The following is a 21,060-nucleotide window of genomic DNA, read 5'->3' as shown; positions in this document are numbered from 1 at the left end:
ATAGCAAACTATTAATAAAAAATTGTCGATAACTCTGTTGCCGTTAATAAATATTCTATCCTTGAAAAAATAAAAATATTGTAATAAAAATAAATCAAAATTGTGATTCAATTGTTTTCTAATTTTATATCATCAAAAAAAAGCAATTTAATACTTTTTTTAAATACAATCAAAGCTGATTTAAATGTCAACAGTTAAAATTATTTTTAACCTTGAATATTATCAATTCTTTCAGGTTAAAAAGTAATATTACCTATAACCTTGAATATTTATCAATTCTTTCAGGTGGTTAAAAAGTAATATTACCTAAATTCTGAATAAATGTCACCTAAATTTTAGTGCCATAAATATTTATTTCGTATATTATTACTCTAACTACAAAATCTACAGTTCTTGGCTTTCCGATTATGTGTGTGTGTGTAAACATATTTGTGTGAAATAGAGAAGAAGTAACTTTTGAAATTTTAAAACTTCGATTTATTTCATCTTGGGAGATATAATTTGTACAGATAAAAAGCAGTAAAAGTTACGCCAGTCTATATCGCGACGCAAAAGGAAGAGCAAAACAGACAGAAATTTTCCCCTTCGATCATTTTACTACGATATTTTGATAGGGATTTCTTTAACACGTGTTGATTTGACAAGGGAATTTTAGGTATCCTTTTAGGAATGTGATAATCGTTAGGGAATTTTATCCCTTCGCTCAGAGCGTGAGAACTTGCTGAATTCATCAGTTTTTAACAGCCTGTATTAAAAGTAATTAAATAAGATGTCGAATTAGATCAGGAAATAAGAGACCATTTTAGAATGAAGTTAATATGGATTAAATTAAGATACAAATTAGGATTTAAATTAGATTAAGAGATACCATTATATATATATATATATATATATATATATATATATATATATATATATATTTAGAAAATTTTCTTCTTTTTTTTCCCTACTTTCCTTAAAAGTGTATTCAGATAAAAATAAAAGATGCTGAATATGCACTTAAACATAAGTGTAGGGCATCAAAAGAAAAGCCATTATAACAAAACAACCATTTATTCGACAAGCCACTTGCAAAGCAAGCAGTTTTCCTGATAAGCTCAACTGTAGTGGATTAATAAAAAGACACTATGCGTTCAGCAAAGTCCAAACTGAGCAAAAAATATCTTTTATACTCAACAACATTCTACTCAATGCTTTTGCATATCTTAAAATGCCAAAATGGTTTGCTTTTTGGGGGGGAGGAGGGATTTTAGCTCTTGCGGTTTTCATTGCCTTAATCTGCTCTTGAAGCTAAAAAATGAGATAACTGTAGAAGAATCCATTTTTTTCAGTTAATTTACATATTTTTTGATTAAAATTTGCTTATCATATAATTATTGATGCTATTTTTGCATATCAAAATAATTTGTTAAACAAAATGTTATTAATATTTTCTTTAGTACATTGCATAAGAGGCACATCTTTGGATTAAAACTTTGAAATTGCTATCATAAATAAAAGTAATTTGCTTGAGACATTTGTTTTGAATATAATTTTTGACACTGATACTGCACTATTGAAAATGAAGGGGAGGGGTTGGGGTTATATGATTTAGCTTTTGATTTTTCAATGATAATTAAATAATTTTCTCGGTCTCCTTTTATTGAATGTTACATTATGTTTTTCTCTATTAAATTTATTTATTTAAATCAAAAGAAATTTATTGAATAATCCTTTGAGTTATTGCATAAATAACAAAAAATATTCTGTAGTACATATAAAACTTCTGCGCTAAACAATTCTGCTCTCTTTTCTCGCATTTTAAATAAAAATATTCATTTCAGGAAGAAAACTTTTATATTAATTGAAGTTTAATCACTTCCGTTTCCAAATTCAAATTTTACATGATATGACTGATAATTAGGAAAATGCCTTGCACAATAGTCTAAAGCTTTTAAACTAATATGTTATAAATGTATGTTATATGTATAAACTTATGTTATATATGTTATATATAAATTTATGTTAAAATAAGTTATATATATATATAAACTTATCAAAATTTGAAGTTTAAAAATACTTCGCTGAAGAAATCATTAAGAACAACTAAACAAAATATTTAACTGGAATTTGCAATGGCCTTTAATACCGGTGATGCAACTAGCCATCTGGACGATATATATTTGCCAGAGACATGTTATGTAATGTAAACATCAATATCAATTTTAAAATATTTATGCAAAGATAATGAGTAAAAAAATCTGATCTAATTTTATAATAGATATTATTTACATTTTTATGCGATTAGAATAAATATTTTGTTTCTTTCTTAAATGAAAATGAGCTTATATTATATACATATTAAATGAACATACTTTTAAAAAGTTAAATAAGATACCAAATTTTTTATATAATTTGTTATATTAATTTGAATCTAAAATATATATAATTGTATTTTTGTATCAGTTAATATATTAAGTACATTGGAAATAAATAATGTTTTACACTGTAAACTTTAACATCAGGCATAGGATCAGGAATAGAAGAATCTGTCTTCAAAAAGCATCAATATACAAAATTCTAAGGAGCTGAAAAAGAGCAATTGTTTGTTTATTTTTTTAGTTTTATACGATATTTATTTCGATTAAATAAATATTTCTTTTTAAGTTATAGGCATTTGAATTCCTAGTAAAAGTTATGATAAGGTGGAAATTTATTCTTGCCCAATTGCTTAAATTTGTCACGAATGGCTGGTCTACACGGATCAGTTTGGTTTGGCTTCGGTTTACCAATAATTTGGTAGATTCTGTTTCTTCAAGAAATTGCGTGTAGTACTTTGGTTGAAATATAGGTTTTGTGCAATAATTTACTATTAGTACTACACTAAAAATTTTTCAAGATTGGGAAGGCAATGTGCGATTCAAAATGTGCCCTAGATTAAGGTCGCAAAATATTAAATCCTCTACTAGCATCATGTAAGTCACAGTTTAAGAACACTATAAGAGCTTTAAAATATTATTACATTAATTTTTTCAAATTTATGATCTGTTCTTCAAAGAAGCTGTATTTAAACATAAACAACTCTTTGAATCTCACGCTGCTGGTATTTTTATCACACCAGAATTAATTTCCAAGACTGATTCATACAGGCTGGTTATTAAAAGAATAAAGAAATTCTCCATAAAACCAACACAACTAATCAAAATCATTGTATTATTCAATGGCGGTTTCTTTTAATTACTCTTTACATCAGGAAGCAATCTGAAATGATTTCATCCTCATCGTAGGCGTTTTCGAGTGCTCTGGGAATCCTAGAAGGTCAGACATGCATCATGATCTGTGCCATTATGTCACTGCTAACGAAATTTCCTTATCAATTATTACTTCCTTACAGAAAAGTTTGCTTACAAAATGAAGTAAAATGTTTCGTTTCTTAGTTGTAAACTTAAGATATTATTTAATAGCTGATTTTACATAAATTAATTAAATTTTGAAATAATATAAATCGCATCTGTGGACACTCGTAGACAGAAATCTTATAATAAATCTTGAAAAAATGTAATTTTTAATTTACTGAAAAGTTCTTTTTTTAATTGGGAATAATAAAAAAGAAAATTATTATACTAATTTTTTTTTTAATAATACTATCTAGTGAGAAGCTGTGATGCTGTAAATCAACTGCTCAATGTCTTAAAGTTCATATTATAATATCTTAAAATTCTTTACTTAAGTACACTGGAGCAGGAGTAAATCGGACACTTTTAAATTAAATTCTTCAAGAATTAGAAAATTATCGAATCTTTTAATTCTCTGGAATTTTCTTTAAAATATTTTTTAAAATATTGACTATAATTCCAATTTATTTTTGTTAATGAAAAATAATAATAAACGAAAATAAAGATATATGCCCTTTTAAGTCCTTTTGTTAGTGAATTACGAATCCTGTTTGATCACTATCGAACAATTTTTAAGGTGCTTATTTCACTCGACTACTTTGGTGCTATACGATTTACTATTTAATAAAATAACTGTTAAAAATATTTCACTTTTTAGATATGAACTATACTGTTTACTCACAACTGTATGCATTGTGTATGCGAAGTCCTGAATACATTTTTTTTTATTAAAATTACTTACTTTTTTTATCGATATTGTTACATTTTGAATATGCAGATTTATGATGATTATTATTTTATACTATTTATAATAATATTATAATATTTTTTATCATTTACTAGTTATACATTAATTATTAAATCTGTTTAATAAATCATCATCTATCTACCTTTATCCTTTATCAACCTTATCATCTTTTTTTCGTTTAAAAATAATTTTCCCTTTTCTGGTTTTTTTTATTTCGAATTTTTGGATATATAGAATATTGTTATGAGCTTCTACTTCACCAGATTCTAATACAAAATTATAATGACATCCGCAAAAACTTTTAAAAACTTAAAAGAATTATCAGTTTAAATATTGATGCTAATTTGCTTTCATAAAAATCTGTTATAAAATTAATGGTCTCATTTGAATCTAATTATAGCAAATCATTGATTTTTCGAATTGACTCTCTCGCAGATCATCTGGAGAATGAATTCACTCTTACGAATATGTACGAATGCTTGGCGAATTTTATGTTCTCAGTAGTTAAAGAACACACTGTAAAAATGTTAGAAATGTTTATCAGAAGTTGTTTTGTTTGAAACACTAAAATTAAAAAAAATAGTAAAAGTTTCAAAACATTTTTTATAAGAAATTACCTTGCTTGAAAAAATTAAGCATAAGCTAATTTTAAAATATTTACAAACTAAGTAATATGAAAAAATAAATATTTCATTTCTTTATACTTCTTTTTATCAAAGAGTTAAGATAATATTTTAAAATATTATTATCATTTTTGAAAAGGGTCATAAATTTTATTGATTGAGAAATTTGCTTCATTTTTTGCTGATGAAGATCTTACTATAGAATACACTATTTAAGAAATTAGTTAACTAATAAAAAGGTTATTTCGGATTATGTGCAAATGGTTTCATTCATTAATTAGAACAAGCTGCGTCTAAATTGATTACCATTTACTAAAAATACAATTCTTGTGAAAGTTTAAATTTGATTGAATAAATTTGATAATAAATTAATAAAATTTGAAATTTCAGGCTGCTTTCTTTCAGAATGATTGCGTAAGTTTTCTGTTCTTTTTCTCAATTATGTGGGCAATATTTGAAGCAATGAGGAGTATGAACGTTTATTTTGAATGATTGAGTATTCGGACCAGATCCTGATGCCTAATTACGTGATTAAGGAATGCTTCCTGAAATCTTTTAGTATGATCAAGATCAAGCTTCAATATTTCTCCCACAAACAGCTTTCCTATGTAACAGGAAACAGGGATCTCTTATCCTCTACTTCTCTTACATCCTATTGTAATCTTCTTTTCGCGTAATTCTATTAATGTGATCTAAGCCTAGGATATTGCTGCATTGAAAAGAGACAGTCGACTGTCCATGGCCGAATGGTCATAGCACTGGTCTCTTAATCAAGAGATCGTAAGCTCGAATCCCGCTAGAGAATTGTCTCTCGCGATTCGCAGTCTGTGTAAATATTAAATTCCTTGATTTTATGTTTTCCTTTATTTCATGTTCCAGAAGATTCTGGACATTTCTTTAGTTTACCAGACAAGTGTTCTGGACTTTTCTTACTGTCTCCAGAAAAGTATTCTGGAACTTTCCCTGTTAGTATAAAAGCAGAAGATTTGTCAGTTACTGTATTCTCAGTTCAGTTAATAAATTGGTTTAGCTCTACTTCTTGCGTGTGTCATTGAGTTCCACGCTAAAGGACCTACGTGACAATATTATGAATCGTCTTTAGGACATTAAATAACGAGTGGTTATCAAATAAAATATTTAATTTGTTGCATGTTAATGTTTAAATGTAATTCATTTCGATCTTTTTATTATTTTTCAAAAAACTTTCCGAAACAGTATACATGTAAAATTCGCAATGTCCGAAAATATTTATGTGCGTGTGCATGGTACGGTTACATTTACGCACAAACTTGAAAACAGTGATTCACATTATTTAAGTTTACTCTAAAGACGAAAGCACTGTTGATGCGCATAATAAGACGGTTTAACATTCTAGACTATTTAACAACCTGCTCCTGTCTAGACTTCTTTATTCTAGCTTTATATAGAATTTTTATTATATATTTTTGTTTAACTTGTTTATAATGATGGAATTTTGTAATAATCAGTTTTTTTATTCCCTTCTTAATCTGCTAGAGTTTCGAAATTATGTTCACTTAAGCGTTCGCAGTATCAATATACTATTTTGATATTTTCAGAATTTAATTATCAACTAATATATTAATTTAATTAAATTTTAATATTATGAGAGTAGTATCATGTGGTTAATCAAATTAAAGAAAAAAGTTATTTCAGTATTAAAAAAAAAAAAAAAAGAACCAAAGAGTAGAAAAATGACAGGGTAGGAAGTCTACTTTACGGAATATGAGTAAATAGATATTTTAAAGATTATTTTTATTGAATTTAATATTATAATTGAAAGCAAAATAGCAAAAGATTCTATTTTTTAAAATCGTTTTTATTTGTGCCTGTTGCAACATTAACTTTTAGAAGATTTTAAAAGTTAATTTTGCGCTGAATGGTGATCTGTATTAAAATCATTCCCTTCAAAAGTCCCTTCAAAATCAAAAATGTGAAACATTTTATTAATGCTTTAATGAAACAATTTTATCTATTAGCTTTTCTTGATCAGATACAACAAAATTAACTAGCATAAATTTAATTAAGATATCTCTTCTTCTTAATTAATTTTAATTTTAAATTTAATTTTCACAAGATTAATTTTTAAAACTACTTTTATTATCTTGCTAACACTAATTTACACAATTTTGATGGGGGGAAAAATTTTTAAACATATCGTGTTGTAAAGAATCATAGATTTTGAAAGTTACAATTTTTCATTTTGAAACAAAGAGAAATCATTTCATAGTCAAATCTGTTTATTTTGTTTCACTTTGACTTCATTTCTAAAATAAAGTCAAAGTAGAATATTCATACTTCATTGAAACATTGTTTCTTTCGAGATCTTAATCAATTAAGGAAAAAGCAATCATCTTATTTTTTTAGTCGTAACTGGAGGCATTGAAAGTGCTTAAAGAAAATTCCCTTTTTATTTTTAGTTCAAGAGCAGACCATCAATAATGATCAATGGCCCGTATCATTATCATGGGCGTATTTGGAAAAGTTCCAATCTAGAACCGCCGTTTGAATAAAGATGGATGTTTTAAGTTGCGAATAAAAACATTAAGAAAGAATTGTGAATGGGAAGTAAAAGTTATTTTAAAAATAGATGGACATCGCTCCAGTTTTCATTATCAAATCGATGTAATTAAGTTTTAAGCTTGTAGTGACAAATATCAATAGTTGGATTTTTGATGAAGTGAGAATTTAGTTATACTCGAAACCTATTCATAAAAGAGAGAGAGAGAAAAAAAACTTAACAAAGCCTTAAAACAAATACGAGCATTTTGAATAAAAAGTATAATAGGAAAGAATTTAAAATTGAATTTAGTTTGTTTAATATAATTTAAATTTTGTGTGCATTACTTCGGCCAAAATACTACTTAATGCTTAAATACAATATACCGAGCTTTACAATTCATCGCCGATTTCAAAGCTACCCTTTTATACAATGTTAAGCGACCATGCACGTATTTGGCTGCTGACACCTTAATAGAAAACTAACAATCCAAAATTTTCAATCAAGATAACTAGTGCTTTCATTATTTTTGTACACTTTTATAAAGACTCAAATATTTATACAATAATTTATTTGCTTACTATGCGTTGAAAGCGAACATATTACAGTCATTTTCTCGACTTTTATTCAGTTGCTTAATGAGGGATGGGAAAGAAAAGGTATAAATGCTGTAAACTACAGGAAGACAATAACTACAAGAAGGCTCAGCGAAAACAATATGCTGTAGTCATTTTAAGTTCTTAATGCTTAAATACAATATGACAAATTAATCTGATATAATAATATGACAAATGGAGCTGAGATGGAGCGGGAAAAAAATACTTAGTTCCAGGCGCTATTTTCTTCGCTATATGACAAACGTTAACAAATAATCGATTTGCACTGCTATAAAATTCTAATGGCTTTATTTGAATTCTTACCATCGCCGTCTTCTTGAATATGAGAATAGGAAAATTATAATCCTTTATCTTTCATCTTTGTTTATACCTGTTCTCTCTTACTCAAAATCATGTCTTCTATCCTTGAACTCGAAATCAAATTTTCGAAATTCAGTAAACTCACGTGTCGTAATTTTTTGAAGCCTACTAGTGGCGTAATGTTGAAAAGGCAAAGGAGTTGCTGATTCTACTATTTTGGTTTACGCCTGCAAGTGAATTCCGTGATTTTAAAATCATCTTTTCGAAATTTATTGAATTATTGACCACTTTGTGGCTAAGGGTCAATTGCCTCGAAGAGGATGTCAGCTTGAACTGGTCAGTATTATGGACGGACTATGCTAAATTTAGCAGTAGGTCATAACAAATCCTGTCGATACTGCTACATTCAGTGGTGGCGAGATGGTCGGCTGTACACAAGAAGAAGTAAAACAAACTACACATTAATTTCACATTATAATGTCGAAACTAAAATGGGGGATGAAAAAAATCCATACTTTAGACAGAACTTACCCGTGTTGCGTAAGTAGAAGGCAAATGGTGAGCGTAATTGTAGGAGTAATTGGTGTAATCCCTATCATCGCTTAACCCTCTTACATGAGTAAGTGGTGACTGAGGTTTATAATTTTCCTAGCTATATATAATTTATATTCATCATTAAGAATACGAAAATTTGATTTTTCTGAAGGGCCTTGTGCCCCTCCTCAAAATTATTTGTCATTATAATCTTCTGTGGCAGAATTTAAACTTCGGATCATTATAAAAAAAATGTGTTTCCAAAATGTTTTATTTTAATCACGCTTTTCATCCTCATCGTCCTATCTCAGAATAAAATGGTGAAATCATCACAAAATAACCTTACTCTTGTTTTAAAGGGAAACATTTATATACCTAAACTTCCCATTTAGTAAGGAATTTGTATTTATTCACTTTTATCCGCGTTAAAAAAATAAAATTGAAACTCATCATTTATTGTGATGTGTTTTACAATCAAATGCCGATCTATTAATGCCATTTTTCGACAATATTAATGAAAATTCGACGGTTCAAAACAAAGGCGCTGTTAATGGTCTATATTAAAATAACTTTTCTGATAAATATCTTTACACTCTGTTAATTAGAATCATTTCAAAGTTCTGTTTCAGATAAAGCTCGTTTAGAGCTCCTAACCATCAACCCCTATCTCCTCCATATATCAACAAGAATCCCTCTTACTCTTTTCGATCTGAACAGTTCCCATCTCCTTGAAACTTCCCATTCAAAACCATCCACCACTTGAGCGACCGGAAAAAGGGAACATTTGACTCACTGTAACTGTAGCAGAAGAGGTTAACGAGACTGACGGGAAAAGGGGGAGCACAGAACAGACGATTATCTTCCATATCGCTCCAAATGAGTTGCATCCTCCGCAGCTGACTCAATGACTACCATATGAGGCTTCAGCTGGTGGTTGCGCATCCCCCCAACTCCGTTCTAACGACTACCGTGTTGATTAGTCACCAGAAACACTTGTCTGTTGAGAGAAAATGACTTGGAAGCTTCTGTTCTAAGGCTTCCCATTCATTATGCATAGAGAGGCGTTTGCGTCTGACTTTGAAAATTGGGTTTTGTGGAGACAAAGTGAATATGAGGGCAAATTCAGTTTGACAGAGGCAATGCTCGTTTTTTGCTGTTATGATATTGTTTGGGGTCCGTAAAAGATTCCGTTAGAAAGTATAGGCTCGTTTAGAAGATTTGTTTTTTAATTTAAAATCTAACTCTCTTACCTCTGACAATGTTGAATAGCGCCTCAGTTATTACATACAACTTTGCAAGCAACGCTCCTGTTGTGTTGTATACAAATAACATTCCTTTTCCTAGCAAAAATATTTGGAAAGCAAGCGAATCCATTTCTACCATTCTAAAAACAAATTCAGCATAATTTCAAATAAATCTATCAATATATAACATGTTTGTATCCGAACATAATCTGAAATAATTTTATCATAATAGAATTTCTAAACTTTACTGAAAAAAATAATAGAAAAAAATCTTTATGTATTAGTTTATTATTTGATAAAGTTATTTATGATTTATAGTTTTTTACATTAAAAAACAAACGCTTATGGCTAAGCTTAGTTTTTCTTTGTTGTTGTTGTTGTTAGAAGTAAATTTCTGCGTATTTCTACCGTTATGCTTTTCATTGCTTATGACTCAAAAATCAATATAGAATAAGCTATAATTAGAAAGACTTTTTGATATGAATAATTTAGAATCTGAAGAGTGAATATTAAAAAGTACTGGAAATAATGAAATACAAGAAAGTGAACTGTTCGTGGAACGTAAGAAATTTTGATTAACTGATCAGATATTCTTCTAATAATCTATAAAATATTTAAAACAGGTTTAAGAGAGGGCTTTTCTTATAATAAAATTTTTTTTGTATATTTTTTTGATGAATATAAATTTTTATTTCACAATTTCGACATTAATTAATGTCAGATGACATTCATATTTAACATTTATCATATGACTTAGGCATTATGGGAATTGACATTGTAATTGATTCTAATGTTAATAGCCGCTTTTGGTTAGCCTGAAATATGGCTGTGTTTAATATCAATTTAAATTATAATGGATAATTTGATATTTCATTATACTTCTAGCAAAATATTTTTAAAGATCAATATGTTATAGGTATTAAAGTCGTATTGTTTTAATAGCCTTACACATGTTCTTGTTATTGTGTACATAAAACTTCCAAATAGATACCAAGTTCCATGATACCATTAGGCCATCAAAAACTTCACAGGCCAATTAATTTATCATCTAATTACACATTATCTTTCGTCATGTTACAATTTCATTTTCTTATTATTTGTGTAAATTGAACAAATAATAAACAATATATTTTTTTAACTTTAAGAATGAAAGGAAATCACGCTATTAAACATTTGATGAAGCAATGAAAAAGGTTTACATTTCGTTGCAATAATGAAATGTATTATGAAAAATCACGCAATAAAATATTTTTTTAAATTATCAAAATGGAGAAAAAAATTGCCCGATAACTAAATTAATTTCATTAAAAAATAATTTTTCGAATTTTAAAATGGTGCAAATATCATTTTTCTGCAACAATATATTTAGAAATTATATAAGAAAAACGCCTAAATCAATCTGTCTTAAATTTTAATTGGTTGAAATTCCAATGAAGATTTCAAAAAAGTATCCCTCCGCGATGCCCAATCAGATTATTCAATATATATTTGTGCCAAAATTAGTAGCTGTAGATCAGACGATCTGGACTGTTGACTGTCAACATACAAGCAGACACAGATTTTACTTCATTATTAATAGAGATGCAGTATATGTATAATATCTACAATTTAATTTATTTTGAATCTTTTAAAAAAGATTTTAAAATTGATAATATATTTTGGCCCGTTAATTATAATTTCTATGGTTTAACAAAATGGCTTCAAAAAATCAAAAAGACAAGGAAAATGTTTTCAAAAATTATTATTATATAAAATATTCGCTCTTTGTTTGAGTAACTGACTATATCTTTACAAATTCTAGCACCGTAAAAGAATTTTATAAAAAAGTAACGAAATTAAACTACAAAACTAACTCTGAGAAAGAAAGGACCAAATCATTTTGATTTGCATTTGTTTTTTTAGGAAAGTAAGTACTTAAATTTTCACTTAGTTCTCTCTCTCTCTCTCTCTCTATTTATTTCAAAGTTTATGTCATTTGTTTTTAGGAAGGAAAAAGTCAAATAACTCTCTTTAAGTATCTCTTTGACCTAAAATTTTTTTTCTTATAAATGTTTCTAAAGTTAAGAATGAAAGAAAAGAATATTATGAAAAATAAATTTCCTGGCCATTATTTTTTTAAAATTTTCTTCTGACTTGGAAAAAAAAAATTGTACTTTTTTTTTTTTAGTGAAGTAGTATAAATTTTCAATTAATAGCAAATTTAATCTTAATACCTATGATAAAGAATATCGCGATTTGTTTCATAAGTTATTGAGATAATTCCTAACAACGATTCAAAAGAGTTAATCCGAAATCTTATCAAATCATATTGAGTTACAATTACGTCACTGAGTATTGAGTAACACGTCACTGAGAATGTCGTTTAATATTTATTTGGATGATGCTTTAGAGTATGTTTGTAATTGTCTCTAGCAAGATGTACAGATGGTTCCAAAATCGAATTGGCGTTATCTATTTAACATTTAATTAAGTAAGCATGAAATGATTTGTTTAAACATCGATTTATTAGCACATTTATTCTTATTTTTTTAAATAGAAAAAAGAGCATTTAGATCTTACTGCTTCCACTGTTTTTTCATTGTGCAATATTTTTTTTTTCAATTTGTCCGCAGTAATTTGTAGCACAGTACATTCCCATGTATCTTGTTCTCGACTATCCGACCTAGTTTTCTTTTATCGTAATTAAACGAGGAAGGCAAGGCGTCTATTAAGTCATCTATTAAGTACTTTCTCAAAACCTAAAAACTGTAAGTTTTAATTCTTATTATAGAGTTACCTTTTCATATCTGTGTAATCATTTAACAATGAAAAATAAAATCAGTTTAAGTCAATTTTCTTAAGAACCAGGCTTACGATTTACGTTAATGTTTTGTTTGTTTCCTGCATTTAAGTTGGGCATTACAGAATTTATGTTAAAATATGAACAGTTTATATCTTTTAACTTATTCTTTAATAAATTCTTGAAACGTGGAGTGCAGTATATAAACATATATAAACTACCACAGTGCCTTCTATTTTAACTAGACATGTTAACGGCAACTGCTTCTATGATTCACCTGGCCGCGGCTGTGTTCACATTGAGGTAAATGGAGGGCTTAGTACTCAATAAGAAAATACGTATTATTACAGTGAGTTTTGGCATAAAAACTTTGCCTTCTGGCATTGGTGGGCAAAGAAATGAATTCATAGAACTCCGGTCTATCCGGCTTTTTTTTTGTTGTCTGGTACCCTTCCGCCACATTAGGCAGGATAGTCGGGGGAATACTGTATACTGATTCCATTAAATTCATATTTATCTCTCTTCTCAAAAAAAAAAGCTGAAATTTTAAGTAAAGAATCCGTATTAAAGCTTTAATATATAGAAAAGCCAATATTCCAAGCGAAGAAGTAAAAAGCGAGAAGCTGTAAATAATTCCAAATCTTGATATCATTAGTGTACTCCAAGAAAGGGGTCTCTGCTCCCAGAAGATTTCAATCTTCTTCAACTCAATAAAGAACAACATGATAGAACTTTGTGTCATATTTTGTGATATTCGAGTTTTGATTTTTGTGAACCCGGCACAAGCTAAGAATCCGTTCAGGAGCATACGCCGGAAAACAAACCTCATTCCTTCCTTTGTGTCATATAAACGAAAAGCTATCACGATAGTTATGAATGAACTGAAACTGTTTACTATATAAAATGAAATATAAATAAAAAAAAAGTATAAAAGATGCTTTACTGTATTTGAAAACAATTTTATTATAATGTTTCTCTAATAAAATGTTATTTACTTATATGTCTTCAAAATTTTATCCTTCTGAACAGGCGATCATGTTTTAAACGAAGTAATTTTCTGCATTATCTAAATTGGCTTCATTGCAAAATATCGAACGCGCCAAAGACTTCATTAAACAATATGCATAAAAAATAAAATAAAAATTGCGACAATAAACACATTGAATTGTTCAATTCAAAAGCTTCTTTCTTTCATCACTTTCGCAAATCTCGAGCAAGTGCTCCGATAAGAATTTCACGTTTCTTATCATTTTTCATTATGATTTCTTCCTGTGAAAACAGTGACACATCAGAAGGCGTGAAATGACGTTTTTATTGACACTGAAATAAAATATCTTAGACGTAGTCTAGATTGAAAGGCACGATCGATCGTTTTATTTTTTGTATCATCTGATTAATTTTTGAAATGCACTTCTTAACATAGTTTTTTTTTTTTTTTTTTAAGCTGTGATATTTCCATGAAGTTAGATACGGTGTCTCACTTGTTTTTTGGAGTAACTCACTCATATTTAATTCCTTCTGTTTTGAAATATAATTTTGAGTAAAAAAATATATACTAAAAAAAACACCAAGGAATATTTCAATTTTGAAATTATTCATTTATTTCAGGTTAATTAATTAAGGTAGGTGACCACGTTAAAAAGTTGATTTTTGCCATATTATGATTTTTTTTTATTTAGTATTTTTAGTGCTTCAACAGGTTTCCTTATTTTGCTTCTAAGTTTATTTTTTGGTGAAGTTTTACTGGTTTATATATTTGTGTTTGCATATTTTTAATGCTATTTTCTCAAATTTTAATCTCTGATAGAATTTTCTTACGAAAAACCGTATGAATTAAAAATTAATGCAATTTTTAATTTATAAGGCAACATTATTAAAGCAAATAATTTTTTTTTTAAATCTGATATAATAATTTCTTAATATGTTCTGCAGTTCCTGAATTTGAGAATAAGTAATCTATTCATTTAGAAATATTTAATAGTTGTTTTAGTGCTTCATAATGTGAAAAAATTGAAAATTTCGTGCTATTTATCAGTCGAACGCCAATATTTAATTTTTAGTAAAAAAACTAGATAATTTGTTTCTTATCTGCAAAATTTTAAGCAAATCACTTGATAAATCTCTAAATTAGAGAATTTTCACTTTATACCTTATTTTAGCCAAAAAAAAAAAAAAAAAAAAACCTTTTTTTCCAATTTTTAAAAACCTTTTGCCACTTTATTAGTATATTTTGGTTCCATAGCTGTTTCTTCAAACCTTTTATGCAATTATCCTGGCAAAGGGGTAGCGCGTCTTCCCCGTGATCTGGGTGTCCCGGGTTCGTAAACCTGTTCGGGCATGGTTGTTCTTCATCTGTGTTCTATCTGTGAAGTGTGTAAATGTGCCCCCCTGTAAAAAGGGTTTATGCGAGCGAATGTGTGAGTTTCATCTTCATATGAGTTAGAAGTCAGACTTCTGTCCTCGGTTGCTCAGGGGTTCTTACCCTCAGAAGCTACTGCACCCACTTTCCATGGTAATGTGCACGCGACATCATCATTCAAAATTATAAGAATTTTCGAACGTGTTTCGAAAGAATCATCTCAAATGTAGTCACATACCTTAATTGCGTCTAAAATAATTGAATTTATGTACAAATAATTGAATCTCCATTCATGTACAAATCCTTCTTCTATCCATGTTCTATCAAATATCAACATCGGCATATCGGGGCAGAATGTTCCAATGATATCAAATGACATCATCGATCCTGATAGGATTAGACAGAATTAAAATTTTATAAGATAATGTTTGAAATTGTTATGATATTTGGTGAGATTTTAAATTTGTAAGATTATATAATTACATATATATATATATATATATATATATATACTTTACTGCAACAATGGGCTTCTTGCTTTTGAGTTTTAATGAAAAAAGAAAGAAAGAAAGAAAGACTCATAAAAGCAGAGGTTGAAGAACAGTTCAAATTCTAAACAAAAAAAAAAGGAATATTCTCCCTTCTATAGATGTTTTACATTTAGCTTCATGAAGAATCCAATATGGTATAATACTAACAGTAATTCTTTCCATCGACCGACATGATTCACAATTTTATAGAGATTTTTATCCTTGTTATTAAACTAAATTATGATCTTACAGCTCACATCGGTTTTAAATTATCACACACACACACACAAAAAAAAAAAAAAAAAAAAAAAAAAACAGCAGTCTTCCCAGAACTTTCTCACATACACTCTAATGAACTTGTCACGCCAGAGAACGCCTTACATAGCATTGGCCTACAAGTTACGAAATATTAACTTTTGGCGTGAATTTAGCATTTTTACTATAACTATTGTGTCATACTTGGCGAATTATTTGGCGATTAATCACTGGTATGGGGTTTGAAAGTATTTGAATTTGTATTTTAAACGCATTCTTACCAACCTATCGAAGCCAAAATTTAACCCGAAATTACTATTCACAAAATCCCATATCAAATTTTACATATTATGTTATCGTTTTTGAATTATCACGTTTGCATGTTTTTGAAAGTACAGACATACAGGCAGTCAACCCATACTGGATTTGACATGTGTCTATACGATAGATGTTAAAGAAATGTACCGAATTTTATCTATTTAGCTCTCTTCGTTTTCGTGTTAATTTATATTCGAATAGCCGGATAAACGGACCTCCTCTGAAAAGATTTTACTCAAAATTTACTAGAAATCTGTAGATTTGATGTAAAGACTGTATCCAATCATTTTATAGTTATCTTTTTCACAGACAGGCGAACATTTTCCAAAAATGTGTTTTTCGAACTCGGGTAGATCTAAAACATGGAGATTCGTCAAAATCTCGAGATCGAATTTTTTTAACGATTACTATACTTTCTCTATACTACGTTTACGAGAAAGTAAAATAGAAGGTTAGGCTTTCACAAAATTGATTAGCTGGTTGATACTCACTTAAGAATTTAGTATGAGCAACATAGTCCAATTTTATTCATCTAGTTCAGGGGAATTTTTTTTCTGTTAGTTAGTTTCACATATATACAAGCGGATAGGTAATGAAACTGTTAACAGAACGTGTTTGAATTTCAACACATATCTACCTTTATAGAAATGAAGAATGTATCGAATTTCAGTCGATTATATCTCTTAGCAAATAAAAAAAAAACCAAAATTTTTGGGATATATTAAACACGAAGAATCAGCAGAATTTTGGCATCGTATTTTTTGAGGATTTCAATACTTCATGTTTATATTCGAGAAAGCAAAAATCATGCAATTTATTATTGAAAAAAAAGTTATCAAATTAATATGATAAAGAAGTTTTTCCTCTTGCAGACTGATTTTGAAAAATTATGACGTTAGTCAATTTATGCAGAGTATCGAAACTCATGCTAACGAAGCCAACGCCATATTAATCTGGATAACTGATTCGTTGAAGCTCAAAGGTGTAGTACAAAGGTCAGAAGTACCTAAAATGTTACTATATGGATTTATTTTGATTTTAAGCTCAAAAATGTGTTTAATTATAATTTTAAATACGTTAAAAATAAAAATAAAAAGTTTCATGCTTATAATTAACTCGCCATCGCTTTTTGTATTATCGCATAGTGTAAAAAATTTAATAATCAAAATTATATTTCTAATAGCGTGATAGCATAATATCACAATAACATAATATAGAATAATATTCAAAAATATTCATATAAAAGCAATGTTTGCATATTTTTTATGTTTATGATATAGCCGCTAAAATTAATCATGCATATGATTTCAAATAGCGGAAGTCTATTTTGAAAAACACTAATTTAAAAAATTATAAGACTCAGAGATCAAGTGATCCTTCTTTTTTTTTTTTATTTCATAAGAAAGTATAAAATGAAAAAAATTTCAATTTCAATTTTTTAAGAAAGCATTTTTAGTGGATTACAGGCAATCAAATTCCTTGTTAAAGTTCTAAAAAATACGCTAAGTTCTACAAAACTCTAACCTATTAAGTCTCATTGTTTTGAAGCATATAATAATTCAGTAGATAGTGAAGTGAATAGGTATATCGTAGCAACGATGAATGCATTCGTATTATCAGAATCAATTCAAGGGCTTACTATATATTTTCCAAGTTCAGAAATAAATTAATATAGATTTCGGGTACATCTTTGAAATTTCTTTTACTAGGAAAACAATATCATAAAAGAGTTGAATTTTCAGAATTCAATTCAAAGTATTTGACCTATCTTTATTGTACGAAAAATTTAATTCACTTACCTGTATAAAGCTGTGTCCTTTCGTATAACAAATTTAAATATGATTCAGAATTAATGGATTAGTCTTAGAAGAACGGACAAAGTGAGGTCCTTAAAAGCAAAAACAAAAAAAGAGATATAAATTTGGCTTAGCATTGCAAAAAACGATTTCAAAAAGGTATCTTCGTCTTCTCTTAAACACTACTGAATCTATAGAAATTTAATCAACAAGTGATATTCAAAGTAACAGACTTGGCTATGTAGGAGCTGTCCTTTTCCAAGGTCATCTTCTTTCCTCCACACAATAAAAGCAATAAAATTCGGAAGGAAAAATAGTATTACTTTCGCAATAAACTACACCTAAGGATTTGTATTACTTAATTATTTTAACGTTTTCCTCGGGATTCCGGTTTGTCTCTCGACAAGAAGATAGTGTCGTAACTAACCAGTTTACTAGAATAGTTAACGACAGATTCGTCCCATGTTGCATTATAACACAGATTTAACTATTTTCTTTCATGCATTCTTTAGCAGCACTCCTAAAATTGTTGCTCTTGACTTTAATTGAGCTCCCCAGCATACATTTTTAATTGCCTCTGCTTTTTTCTGTCAGATTTTTCAATACTATGTAAACAAGGCGGGAAGCCATCTTTATTTGAACCATTTCATTAAACTTTTCTTAATGAATATATTTCAGATGAGTTTCTTTATGTCAGTCGTTAATTAAAATTTTACGAGCTACTTCATTTACCTAATATATGCATGCTTGAGGAGTGCAAAACAATTATCTCTGCATAGAAAGGGTCCCGGTATTCATTATTTTCTTCAAGTGGCAAGTGGGAAAAGTGTCAGAACTCCTGCTTAAATTAGAGAAAAAGTATGAAGTTTATAATTACTGCCAAATTTTGCTAATGATTCTTTTTCAGGTACTCATTACTGTTTCTTTACTTATTTCGTTTATTAAAATTAAATTATTATATTGCATTAATGCGAATAAATATTTTAATCCTTTTGCATTTCATAAACTTTTATTTTTATGTGTTTTTGAAAACGCTTTAATGAAAGTATTGCTTTAAGTTTTAGAAAATAACTTTAATGTCGATCCACGCACTCATCGGAAAATCAATTTTTGTAAAATTATTATTGGTTTATATTTGTTTATATAGTAAATTTTAAATTATACAATATCAGTAAAGTATATTATGATTAATCATACAGATTCTGCATAATATTTCAAAGTAATGCAGTATTTTGAATAAATTTGTTAAATGTATTCTGAAATTTATTATGTATTGAATTGAATAAATACTTTTTCATGTGTTTCGAAAGAAGAAAGGGAAGAAATTTTTTTTATGTAAAAAATAAAAGTATCGAATATTGTTCATCAGAATTTTGAATATTGTTTTCTTTTTAAATGAAAAGTTACGTTTTTCTTATATAATTGAGATTAATGATTACAGTACTTGAGATTCTATAGAATTCAGGGATTTCATTTAAAGTGAATAAGTTTGAATCAGTTCATTTAATGTGAATCACTTTGAATAATGTGTTATGAATAACTTTCATCCAAAATTTGTGCGGCATTCGAGCAAAGCACGTCTCCATGAAAACGAAAATTGACAGTGTTCTAGCTCCCACTTTCTAATATACATTCAAATTATTATATACTATTTACATTGTTTGACCAAAGCTGGTTGTATCAGTATGTTGTAAAATCAAAAGTTCTCGCTTAGCATTAATGAAAAAAATTATCTTTCTTTTTCAATGATGGTTTGTCCTTAATGTATTTTTATTTCGTAATTTTAATATTTTCTTTAGATAACTTTTTAAGTTATTGTAGTTTAAAAATTAGAAATCTTTTGTAGGCAATAAAAGATAACGCAATAAGCGATCTAGAATTAAAAAATAAAATAAAATGTCATTTTAATGATGACATTGTGATTATGCAGATATTTTTCCCTAAATTTCTGTTTCTTGAAAAGTAGAATAATCGTCAGAAAATCAAACATTTAATATACAAAATCTATTTAATTATTCGATTGAAATGAAATGAAGACACGCATTTAAATAAACATAAAATTTAAAATGTGTACAAGATTTTTTTTTATTTTGCAACACGGCAATTAATTAAATACAGTGGTTAGGAATGTATGTCATATTGCTCAGTCAATATAACTAGCAATTTACATGTTAAATCTTTCTAAATATTGCATTTCCTAATATCGTTAAGGCAATTAAACATGTAATCATAGAAATGATTCTTTCTGTTGATGAAATGGTCTGAAATTGAATCAGAGCTGTAATTTGGCTGTGAAACCAAATTTCGCCATTTTGGTGATGAGCATATATATTATTCTATCAATATACAAACAAACACACAAATGAAATTCCTCTTTTTATTTAGTGAAATACAAAATTACAAAATCAATGCAGGTCTCAAAATTTGAATCTCAAATGAATTTTTTAAGCTTATCATACTTCTCCTATTTGAGAAAATAAAAATATCTGATAAGTAAACAACGAATTAAAGGACTATGGAGCAAAAACTGAAAAGTAATAGCTACCAGTTATATTATTACAGGATATAATCTAAAGATGATTTATAAAGCTTATTAATTTTAGTTAGGCTGTTGACGATAATAATATGAACAACACTACAAAATAAAATTTTGCCTATTCCTTAAAATAAATTACTATACAAAAAAGTTTACCAAACGGAAACCCATTATAATTTTTATTAAATGTATTTTGCTGAACCTTTAATTTCAAATACATTTTTAGTCTGCTTTTTCTTATGTGTATTTAACAAAAAATAATATTTTTCAAAAACAATAAATAACTGCTATATCATTACACAAGATATATTTCCGCCATAAAGAATTGTGGCATCAACAAAGTTTGTTCATTTTTATGATGGTATATTTTATCCCTTCTGTTTTTTGTACGTGTGGACAGTTTTAGATCGTGCGCGGTAGTCTGGATACTCCAAAAAGCTATAAAAATTGCCTTAAGTACTTATTTCTGTTGAAGTTACTGAACCGGTAAGCGAATTAGCTTTTGTTTCAAAACTTCTGTTAGGCTGCT

General features: G+C 28.1%; 2 protein-coding genes across 4 annotated transcripts in view; one reads left to right on the top strand and one right to left on the bottom strand.

Moving 5' to 3' along the window:
- Positions 1 to 18,159, bottom strand: part of LOC129958329 (uncharacterized) — a 70,030-nt gene extending 51,871 nt beyond the window's left edge. Inside the window, exon 1 of one of the 3 annotated variants that reach the window (XM_056070760.1) lies at positions 17,999 to 18,159. The gene's annotated coding sequence lies outside the window, so the exon portion shown is untranslated. Of the gene's footprint in view, positions 1 to 9,413; positions 9,461 to 9,507; positions 9,592 to 17,998 lie in introns of those variants that run through there. The other 2 variants (XM_056070777.1, XM_056070783.1) reach the window with 2 other exon arrangements.
- The window catches only part of LOC129958358 (fasciculation and elongation protein zeta-2-like), a 70,318-nt gene that overhangs the window by 17,445 nt on the left and 31,813 nt on the right, over positions 1 to 21,060 (top strand). The window lies entirely within an intron of this gene.

Source organism: Argiope bruennichi, chromosome 2 (assembly GCF_947563725.1).
Source record: "Argiope bruennichi chromosome 2, qqArgBrue1.1, whole genome shotgun sequence".
Lineage (NCBI taxonomy): Eukaryota > Metazoa > Arthropoda > Arachnida > Araneae > Araneidae > Argiope > Argiope bruennichi.
Note: the sequence above shows the minus strand (reverse complement) of the source record. Positions and strands in the feature narration are given on the sequence as shown.